At 32.4% G+C, this 9450-nt stretch overlaps 1 non-coding gene across 1 annotated transcript; it reads left to right on the top strand.

Annotated features, from left to right (window-relative positions):
• Window positions 1–7505: 7505 nt before the first annotated feature.
• LOC116116944 lies at window positions 7506–7612 on the top strand. The gene has a single exon (XR_004125903.1). It is a non-coding gene; the product is annotated as a small nucleolar RNA R71 (small nucleolar RNA).
• Window positions 7613–9450: the final 1838 nt, after the last annotated feature.

The raw sequence follows: 9450 nt of genomic DNA, 5'->3' as shown, positions 1-9450 counted from the left end.
GAAAAGTAAAAAAAAAAAATTGCAGGATAACCCACTAGGTATTATTGATAAATCTATAAATTAATCAAAGAAAGAGAAACCTTGTTGAAAAATGTGAACTTTAAAGCAAGAGACTTGCAAAGCCAAAGGAAAAAATTGATTTTGATTATTGAGAAGAGAAAATTAATTATTTGTATTATTATTATTTTAGAAATTAAAAAAAATTAAGAATGTTGAGAAGAGAACTCACATAGAAAGCAACAACAACTCCAACAATATAATCTGAAGGCAATTTAATTGAAGCATTGAAGAAGCCATGAAGAGAAAGGTCTTGTGGCATACATCCATTTGCTGCAATTAGAATTGACCACCACTTATAGCAAAAAAAGCATTTGATGATAGTATCCTAAAGAAAGACAATAATTGTAAAACCCACAAAACCGACAAATCAAACAACAAAATCAATCCAAAAATCAACAAAAAGAGATAGAACAAATACAATTAAAACTACAAATCAATATTTGTTTTCCTTTGTCATCACTAAAATTGAATTTGTTTTGTGTGTGTGATGATAAAATGAATGGTTCGGCAGTAGGTCTATAGTTATCCTAATTCATCATACAATATATTAAATTAAAACCCTATTTTTGTAGTTTCCAAAGATTTAAACCACTCATCAATTAGATTTTTATTGAGTAAGTTATGACTAATTTATTACTTACTGTTTAGTGAGAATCGAGAAACACGGGAAACTAAAATGTGTGTGATGATAAAGAAATGGTTCGAAACTGGGGCAACAGTTATCCAAATTAATCATATAATATATCAAATTAAATCTCTGTTTGTTTAGTTTCTAAAGGTTCAAACCTCTCATCAATTGGATTTTTATTGAGCAAGTTATGGTCAATTTACTACTAACTATTAAGTGGAAACCGAAATGTATGTGATAATAAAAATAATGGTTTGAAAGTGGAGCAAAATTTATCCAAATTAATCATATAAAATTAAAGCCATATCTTTGTAGTTTCTAAATATTCAAACCTCTCATCAATTGAATTTTTATTGAAAAAGTTATGATCAATTTACTGTTGACTGTTAAGTGAAAACTGAAATATGTGCGATGATAAAATGAATTATTTGACAGTGGGGCTACAGTTATCTAAATTAAGCGTATAATATATCAAATTAAAGCCCTATCTGTCTAGTTTCTAAATATTCAAACCTCTCATTAATTAGAGTTTCATTGAGCAAGTTATGGACAATTTATTATTAATTGTTTGGTGAAAACCTAAATGTGTATAATCATAAAATGAATAGTTTACTAAAGCCACATAGTTTGGAATCAAACATCAATTGATATTGTTAAATAAATGAAATAGTTATATTCAGCAACAAACTTTTTTTCATGATATATACATCTAAAATAAAAGATATCATAAAAAAGAGATAGAACAATTACAATTAAAACTACATATCAATATTTGTTTTCCTTTAAGGATAATAATAATAGTTTGGCATATTATAAATGGTTTACTAAAACTAAATGGTTAGGTAACAAACATCAAATGATATTTCTCATCAATTGGATTTGTATGGAGCAAGTTATGGTCAATTTACTATTGAGTGTTCAATGGAAACCGAAATGCATGTGATGATAAAATGAATAGTCTACTTAACCCAAATTTAAGGGATCATTATAGTAGGACTAATAAGAAATATTTCAAATAACACCTATTAATTAGAAAACGGAATTAGCCAAAATTAATTCATTTAACATATATACTTGCACATCAATAGGACATAAACAATAAATCATTCATATAACAAATTAAAATACACAAATGTTTTTACAGAAAACATATTCAATACAATTGAACTGTTTCTACTAATATAGATATGACACATACTCATAGTTCGGCTCATAATAGGATCATCCTCAATTTGATCTTAGTAAAGTACATGAACATTTCCTTGAAAACAAACATAACAAAATTTAATCGATCTTCATGTTAAGATTTGTTAAGGAACAATCATTCATTTGTATAACAACTATTACCTGAAAACGAAATTATTAAAAGTTAATTAATCTTCATATTAAAATTTTTAAGGATTACACTTACCGTTCGGCAGCACTAACACAGTTAATCATTCAAATAGATTGGCCAAACAAAAACAATCATTCCATCAAATAATAGCCGTTAAAATATTTAGGAGATATATGTTGTTGATTTTCGCAAGTGTACGAAATCGTGCAAGTAATAAAGTGTATAAAATACGGATATCGAACCCAAGGGAATTACTATTATCAATTACCAATTAAACTATCCTATTACTATTTGATCAATCCAAATTTTATCAAGGAAAACCTAAATTAAATAAACAATTGAATTTAAAAAGAAAACTGAAAAGAGAACAATTAAAATAAACATTTGGGTAAAAACAAGATGACTAGACCTAGGGCATAGACTTCACACCAACTCTTATTCATAAATATCGAACTCTTATGCTAATTTTATTAAGCTCTTCCTATAGGTCAAACTCTCTTCTTTTCCAATAAATTTCTCTCGAACAATTATTGAATTAACTCCTAATTACTAACCCGAATTATCTCTAATCAGATTTAAGTAATTGATGATCATTACGCTCTATGGAGTTTACTAGAACCTCACAAGTCGCGGTAACCTATCTCTAGCGTTCGCTCAACCTATGGTTTTACTACCGTAGACCAACTACGTATCATCTCTCGATCTCTACTTAGTCTATTTGTTTATTCAATTCTTGGGCCCTTAAGAATCAAAAGCATTAGGAATAATAGTAAAACTTAGGAAGAATTCTTAATATATATTAACAATCAAAGATCAATACATAATTAAGAGATTGGGCTACATCTTAGCCCTAGATAATAAATTTATTTCATAATAAACATGAAAGAAACAATCATCTTTATTAAAACATTCATTATGAGTTTATAAGAAAAGAACAAGGGAAACTTCTCTATATTGTGAATCAAAGCTCCATAATTTCTGTTACTTCTCTTCTCTACAGATTTTTCTCCCCTTCTTCTCACCCAAGAATCCCCCAATTAATGCTAAAAGACTTCGATTTATATGCCACAAGGGTTAGGGTTTGTTTTTCCTTAATTATATATGATTTAAAACCGTTAACCCTATTCTCCTGGCTAAAAACAGAAAACAAGTTATTGACTTCCATGTCTGTGCCATGGCACTGTGCTGCGGCACAGCAGCTACTGGAAAAAGTGTGTCGTGGCACAGTAGCTGCTGCCCTTTTCCCGCTTCATTTCACTATTTTTTAAAGATGTTGATTTTGAACTCGATAACGATACAATTTGGAAAAGTTGTAAACATATGAAATAGTCCTTTGAATCAGCTTTCCAACGGTCTAAGAATCGTCATAATCCGAGTTCTAAAGCTCAAGATATTCTCAAAATACCGAGACATGCGCAAGCTGGAACGTAATCTAGAATCTTCTCTTTACTTCAACTTCCATAACTTCTTCAATTTAACTCTGATTCTTGATCCGTTTGTTTCCACTCGTCACTCATTCTGTTGCCAACATGATTCTTCATCTGAGCATAAATTTAAGCACTAGTAACCTGAAAAACACTCAAAAACACATGTGATCCCGTAAAAGGCAATTATAAAAAATATTAAGCAACTTTACCAAATTAAGCCTAATTTTCCACAATTAATCCGCCAAAAACCACTAACTAAATGTGTATTTTCAAACTCTTATCACAACCCCCAACCGGTTTTTTGCTAGTCCCTAGCAAACTAAGCGATAAAATAAGTCTCTAAGCTTGAAAATACAACAACCAATGAAAACCTATATCTAAACTATCCTAAATCACTTTTGTAGATTGACACGATTGCATTTAGCATATGCAACAAGACTTTAAACCCCTAGGTGACCCTAGTTGGACGAGTTGTAGTCTTGTGAGGGTTTCCAGCGATGATACCCACAAACATCCATACTAACTTAACCTAAACTCCAAAAATGAAAAGAAACATAAAAAGAATTGAAATTAACAAAAATTCTTGGATCAATTCATACAGATGTCTCAAAAATTGCATATACACAAAGTAAATAGAATAATTAAAAATCGCCTAAACTCACAGACAATGCAAACATCAATTCCATTTTCGTTATCGACCCTAGAACATCCATACAACAACAAACCATTAGTCTACAAACCTAGATGGTTTTATGCATAACATTCATGAACAAAATTTTGATCTCAGAATTCTGGTTATGACTTATACGTGAATCATGGAATCAAACTCCATAGGCTCACTTTTCAAACCACTCTCCACTAATGTAGAATTTTACATTACCTTGGATCAATAGGTCTTTGTAAAGGTTGTAACATTAGGCCAGGATATGTGTTCATGAAAGAACGGAAAGAGAATTCAACAAAAATCAAATCAAGAGACTTAATCTTCATTCATTCTTATTACTATCATACAAAAACACTTCCCTTTTTCACTTAGTAGCTTCCCAATCTTTGTCGAGCTCTTTCTTTTCGACAGTAATATAAACCCAATTGCATAATTTCACATCTTCACAATGCTTTTCAATGCCTACTTTTCTTTTCTTTCTCTTTTTTTTTTTAATTTTTTTTTCCTCTTTTTTTTCCTTCATTTTTTTACAACAATAATAAGAAGAAAGTAGAAAACACACACACAACCCCACTGATCTTACAAGCACTCCACAACCCCGAACCAATTTCTTCTCATAAACCTAGGTTGTGGCAAAACAACACTTCCTCACCAATACTCGTACTAAGCTTGAATAACAGTTAGTCTCTTAAAGATAAAACGGGTAAGACAGGGTAGGGTAAAAATTAAGTTCAAAGAAAGAAAAACAAGGCTAAATTGTGTTTAAAAGGCTCAAATGGTTAACTAGCGATGATAATAAAAAAGGGTCGGGCTTGAAAGGCTCAATCGGTCCAAAAACAGCCTAAATCATTTCCTAAGTGATGCGAACTCTAGGATTTCGCCTCGAGTGGTTGTCAAATGAGTTCTAGAGTTTGTTGAGATCGCAAAAATGTTCATGGAAAATTCACACATAAAACGTCTCTAAATAAGTAAACTTAACCACTTTCAATCCACAAATCGCTAGGGTCTCAAACTAAATGTCATTAACATTTACAATCATCCGTAATTAAAGGCAAAAATTAATGTCCTCCATTTGTTACATGTTATTGCAATCACATTCCTATCATAGACATATAAATTAATCCAAGAATATAACCAAAATTAAAACAAAACACAAAAATAAAAATTCTCATAAATCCATAAATTCGAAGTCTTTGGGAAGAAACTTCCCTTACCTTCAACCTAAAATCTACATTGTCCCCAATGTACAAATATAAACAAAAGGAAAAAGAGAAAAAGAAAAGTTAGCCCCTTTTGCAATAGTGAAGTGCGAATACGCGTGACAATTCGATCACCAACTCGTTTCATTCCATTGTTGTCTTTTAATTCTGTCAAAACAAAGAAACTTGCGGTGCACCTCGTCGGAAACACACATCATGTGTTAAATTTATGAATTTAGAGAAACAACCACAACATCAAAATTATTTACACAAAAGAAAAAAAATTAAACATACTTGAAAATTAACACCTGTAAAAATATTACACTAATCATAAAAGAAAAAAGAAAAAGAAAAATAAAAAGAAAAATAAAAATAAAAGCTTGGGTTGCCCCCCAAAAGCGCTTGGTTAAAGTCGTAAGCTTGACTTTTCATTTTCTTCAATTTGGATCATCTAAAAGAATCCAAGCCCTTCTATCCTTCAATCCACCATAAACATAAGGCTTCAATTGTTGTTCATCTACCCTCTCAAATTTAGCCTCCATAATCCTAGAGTTGACTAAACAATTTTCTAGGGGTGAGTTAAGGTGGTTTTCTTCTAAGTTTTCTGCTACTTTGTCATCAAGGATTCTAATCTTAAAGCAAGTATCTAACTCTGATTGACATTTCATCGTGTTAAAAACATTGAACTCCACTTGTTCGTCTTCCACCCTTAAGATTAGTTTACCTTGGTGTACATCTATTAAAGTCCTACTTGTAGCTTGAAAAGGCCTTCCTAATATTAAAGGTATGTTCCGGTCTTCTTCCATATCAAGAACTACAAAATCTACTGGAAAGATAAATTTGTCTACCTTTATTAGGACATCCTCCACCACTCCCCTAGGATATGTTATGGATCTATCTGCCAATTGAAGATGAATCGTGGTTGGCTTCACCTCTCCTAAACCAAGTTTCTTGAAAATAGAAAATGGCATCAAGTTAATGCTGGCTCCTAAATCACATAAAGCTTTATCAAAATAAAAACTACCAATTGTGCAAGGAATATTAAAACTCCCTAGATCTCTTAATTTCAATGGTAGTTTCTTTTGAAGTAACTCACTACATTCCTCGGTGAGCATGACCATCTCATGTTCTTCAAACCTCCTTTTGTGTGTAAGGATCTTCTTTAAGAACTTGGCATACTTCGGCATTTGCTCTAACATATCTACGAAAGGAACATTTATGTGTAAACTTCTAAACATATCTATGAACTTACCAAATTGCTTGTCCAATCTTTGTTTCTGTAGTCTATGAGGATATGGAAGAGAGGCTTCATCTTTCTTACATCCTGGGCTTTGTTCTCAAGTTCTAATTTTGTGCCTAGGCATTGTGTTGAGGCATTGTTGGTTCTGTCCAATTTTGTGTCTTCAGATTTTTCCTCAGTTTCTTCAGTTTTTCTTGATTCTTGTAGCTCCTTGCCAATTCTCGACATGATGGCATTAAGTTGCTCTTTTGGATTTTTCTCGATATCACTTGGCAACGTTCCTTGAACTCTTACTGCTAAAATATTTTGGATTTGCCCAATTTGAGTCTCAAGGTTCCTAATAGAGGCTGATTGATTTTGAACCAAGACGTTAGTCTTCTCAAACCTCTTGCTTGTCTCTTCAATGAACTTGGTCAACACATTCTCTAAATTAGATTTCGACTCTTGAGGTTGAAAAACAGGAGGTTGTTTTTGCTCATTGTTGTTGCTCTGTGAAAAGTTCGGGTGTTTCCTCCATGCTGGATTATATGTATTGGAATATGGATTCCCTTGCCTTCCTTGAAAATTGTTGACATAATTTGCTTGTTGAGGTGGAGCAAATGGATTCCCTACTTGACAATCTCCTAACAAATGGTTCCTTGCACAAAATTCACAAGTTAGAGAACGAGTTTCAATAGCATTTACCTTTAAGGCAACTCCTAATTGCTTTTGGATGGTTGAAAGTTGAGCAGCCAACACATTGTAGCTATCAACTTCGTGCATTCCCGCTACTTTCCTTGTTGAATTTCTCTCTGAAGGCCTCATGTAGTTATTGCTTGCCAACACTTCAATCAGATTATAGGCTTCCTCTGGTGTTTTCCTATTCAAGGCTCCCCCACTTGCAGCATCTACCATGGCTTGTATATTGGCATCAACCCATTGTAAAATGTTTGCATTTGAAACCATATTGGTAACCCATGGTGAGGACACCACCGTAAGAGATCCTTATATCTCTCCCAAGCTTCATAAAGTGACTCCATATCTTGTTGGAAAAAATTTGTGATGTCACTCCTCATCTTGGCAGACTTGATCGGTGGAAAATACTTCACAAGGAACACTTGAACTAACTCATTCCAAGTAGTGATGCTTCCAAGTGGTAGAGAAATTAACCAAGCCTTAGCTTTATCCCTAAGAGAGAATGGGAAAAGCCTTAACCTAATTGCATCATTAGATACCCCATTATGTCGGAATGTATCGCATAGCTCTAGAAAATTTGCGATATGCAAATTAGGATCATCGCTAGACAACCCTGCAAATTGAATTGAATGTTGTATCATCTGAATAATGTTTGGCTTTATCTCGAAGGTATTTGCTTGAATCGGTGGTCTCCTAATACTAGAAGCACATCCCTCAATTGTAGGTCTTGAGTAATCCTTAAGTGCCTTTTGAACTTCTTCTCCTCCTGCATCTGTCATTGAAACTAACTCCTATGTATGGTCCAACACTAAAAATATAGAAATAAAAATTAAAGCACTAAAAACAAAAAAAAAAATAAAACAAAAAATAAAAATAAAAATAAAAATAAAAATAAATTACAAACCAAATTAGCAACTAAACAGCTTGTATTGATATTGATAATATAAAAGCAATTCCCTGGCAACGACGCCAAAAACTTGTTGTTAATTTTTGCAAGTATACGAAATCGTGCAAGTAATAAAGTGTATAAAATACAGATATCGAACCCAAGGGAATTACTATTATCAATTACCAATTAAACTATCCTATTACTATTTGATCAATCCAAATTTTATCAAGAAAAACCTAAATTAAATAAACAACTGAATTTAAAAAGAAAACTAAAAAGAGAACAATTAAAATAATCCTTTGGGTAAAAACAAGATGACTATACCTAGGGCATAGACTTCACACTAACTCTTATTCATATATATCGATCTCTTATGCTAATTTTATTAAGCTCTTCCTTCAGGTCAAACTCCCTTCTTTTCCAATAAATTTCTCTCGAACAATTATCGAATTAACTCCTAATTACTAACCCGAATTATCTCTAATCAGATTTAAGTAATTGATGATCATTACGCTCTATGGAGTTTACTAGAACCTCACAAGTCGCGGTAACCTATCTCTAGCATTCACTCAACCTATGGTTTTACTACCGTAGACCAACTAAGTATCATCTCTCGATCTCTACTTAGTCTATTAGTTCATTCAATTCTTGGGCCCTTAAGAATCAAAAGCATTAGGAATAATAGTAAAACTTAGGAAGAATTCTTAATAAATGTTAACAATCAAAGATCAATACATAATTAAGAGATTGGGCTACATCTTAGCCCTAGATAATAAAATTATTTCATAATAAACATGAAAGAAACAATCATCTTTATTAAAACATTCATTATGAGTTTATAAGAAAAGAACAAGGGAAACTTCTCCATATTGTGAATCAAAGCTCCAGAATTTCTGTTACTTCTCTTTTGTGCAGATTTTTCTCCCTTTCTTCTCACCCAAGAATCCCCCAATTAATGCTAAAAGACTTCAATTTATATCCCACAAGGGTTAGGGTTTGTTTTTCCTTAATTCTATTTGATTTAAAACCCTTAACCCTATTCTCCTAGCTAAAAATGGAAAACAAGTTATTGACTTCCGTGACTGTGCCATGACACTGTGCTGCGGCGCAGCAGCTACTGGAAAAAGTTTGCGGCGGCACAGTAGCTACTGCCATTTTCCCGCTTCATTTCACTATTTTCAAAGATGTTGATTTTTGAACTCGATAAGGATAAAATTTGGAAAAGTTGTAAACACATGAAATGTAGCCCTTTGAATCAGGTTTCCAACAGTCTAAGAATCGTGTTAATCCGAATTCTAAAGCTCAAGATATTCTCAAAATACCAAGACATGC

The sequence above is a fragment of the Pistacia vera genome, unplaced genomic scaffold, assembly GCF_008641045.1.
Source record: "Pistacia vera cultivar Batoury unplaced genomic scaffold, PisVer_v2 Contig79, whole genome shotgun sequence".
NCBI classification, from domain to species: domain Eukaryota; kingdom Viridiplantae; phylum Streptophyta; class Magnoliopsida; order Sapindales; family Anacardiaceae; genus Pistacia; species Pistacia vera.
Note: the sequence above shows the minus strand (reverse complement) of the source record. Positions and strands in the feature narration are given on the sequence as shown.